Here is a 2,315-nt window from a genome sequence, read left to right on the forward strand (position 1 = left end):
AAAGGAGTTAGATCATGTACTCAGCATCCCATTGGGAACTTTATTTCTTATGATAAGCTATCACCTTCGTTTCATGCCTTCACTTCTAGCATCACAGAGATACCCATTCCTCAGAATATTCAGGAAGCTTTCAAGTATCCGAAGTGGAAGGTGGCAGTCAATGAGGAAGTTCGGGCTCTGGAAAAGAATGGTACTTGGGCAATTACTGATCTTCCAAGAGGTAAGAAACCAGTTGGGTGTAAGTGGATTTTCACAGTAAAGCACAAGGCATATGGTATTGTAGAACGCTATAAAGCTCGGTTGGTCGCCAAAGGATTCTCTCAATCCTATGGCATTGACTATCAAGAAACCTTTGCTCCAGTTGCCAAGCTCAACACTGTTCGTGTACTTTTATCCTTGGCAGCTAATCTCGATTGGTCACTTCACCAACTTGATGTGAAAAATGCCTTTCTCAATGGTGACTTAGAGGAAGAAGTTTACATGGACATTCCTGCTGGACTTGAGACGACATCAAATTTCAACAAAGTTTGCAGACTCCGAAAATCCTTGTATGGTCTCAAACAATCTCCCAGGGCCTGGTTTGAACGGTTCACTAAGGCAATGAAAGGGTACGGTTTTGTTCAATGTCAATCCAATCATACATTATTTGTGAAGCACTCCCTAGGAGGGAAATTGGCAATTATCATTGTTTATGTGGATGACATAATTCTAACAGGTGATCATGAAGAGGAAATTGGCTTACTTAAAAAATTCCTAACAAAGGAATTTTGAGATTAAAGATCTTGGAAACCTTAAGTACTTTCTTGGAATGGAGATTGCTAGGTCAAAGAAAGGTATATCAGTCTCACAACGTAAATACATTCTAGACTTACTGAATGAAACAGGGATGCTAGGATGCAAGCCGGCAGAAACACCTATGGACACAACTATCAAACAGGAAGAAAGTGACGGTAGTGCACCAAGTGATAAAGGGAGATATCAACGTCTTGTGGGAAAACTCATTTATCTTCCTCATACAAGGCCAGACATCGGCTTCTCTGTTAGTGTGGTCAGTCAATTCATGAATAATCCAACCGAAAAACACATGACTACTGTGATCAGAATATTGAGGTACCTAAAAAGGACACTGGGAAAGGGTCTCTTCTTCCAAAGAACAACAAATAGAAAAATTGAGATTTTTTCAGATGCAGATTGGGCAGGTTCATTGACTGATCGAAAATCAACTTCTGGCTATTGTTCGTTTGTTTGGGGGAACGCGGTTACATGGCGAAGCAAGAAACAGTCAGTGGTAGCCCGTAGTAGTGCTGAGGCAGAATTTCGTGCTATGGCACTAGGTGTCTGTGAGGGAATCTGGTTGAACAGGTTGTTAGAAGAATTACGGGTTCCATCTAAGCATCCCATGGTTTTATACTGCGACAACCAAGCCGCCATCAGTATAGCTAAGAATCTGGTTCATCATGATCGAACTAAACACGTGGAGATAGATCGACACTTTATCAAGGAAAAGATTGAAGAATGAGTTTTTCAAGTCAGCTACACTCCAACAAACTGTCAAAAGGCTGACATTCTCATAAAAGCTCTTGCTCGAGTTAACTTCGAAGATCTGACGGAAAAATTGGGATTGATTAACATCTACAACGTAGCTTGAGGGGGAGTGTTGGAAATCAAGCTATTGTTAATATAATAATACCAGCTGCATGCTTATATCATTAATATATATTTAATATATATATTAGTTAGTGCTTTTCCATCAGATGCTTTGTTGTAGTGCTTTGCTTAGTTGTATAGGTAGTGCCTTCTCATCAGATGCTTCGCTTTCGGCTGCTTTTTATTTCTATATGTTTTCTTTCATGCTGTAGTATCATAATGATGTTGTATCAGCTCTCCTATATAATGGAGCCTTTTCTTCAGGTTTAATACACATTTTTGAATTACAGAGCGTATTAGCTCTTTCAATCACTCTCTCAATATTTCTTTCAGACACCATAACATTTGAGCCACACGCACCTCTCTTGCTCTTCACATGTTCCTGGTTCCCCACTCTTTGACATAATCACACCAATCCTTGAACCATTCTTTGATCAACGATAGTTTTGAAATCTTTTTTTCTTTTGATGTGAAGGTTAACACTACATCTCTACCTCTTCCATTTCTGACCATTACATGCCCCAATCCTTTCTCCTTTAGAGCCTTCTCGATACCTTACAAAGAGTACTCTGTTTTGAATCTCAAAATCACACTCTCATAGAGCCAGCCATGGCCTTCTTCACTCACCTTAATGGTAGTTACATCTTTTTCCAAAGGTACACTTACGT

General features: G+C 39.7%; 1 pseudogene; it reads left to right on the forward strand.

The window, feature by feature from the left end:
- The first annotated feature begins 808 nt into the window (after positions 1–808).
- Positions 809–1,519, forward strand: LOC145821638 (secreted RxLR effector protein 161 pseudogene; annotated as a pseudogene).
- Positions 1,520–2,315: the final 796 nt, after the last annotated feature.

The sequence above is a fragment of the Camellia sinensis genome, chromosome 3 (genome assembly GCF_055761805.1).
Source record: "Camellia sinensis isolate YWXY chromosome 3, ASM5576180v1, whole genome shotgun sequence".
Taxonomy (NCBI): Eukaryota; Viridiplantae; Streptophyta; class Magnoliopsida; order Ericales; family Theaceae; genus Camellia; species Camellia sinensis.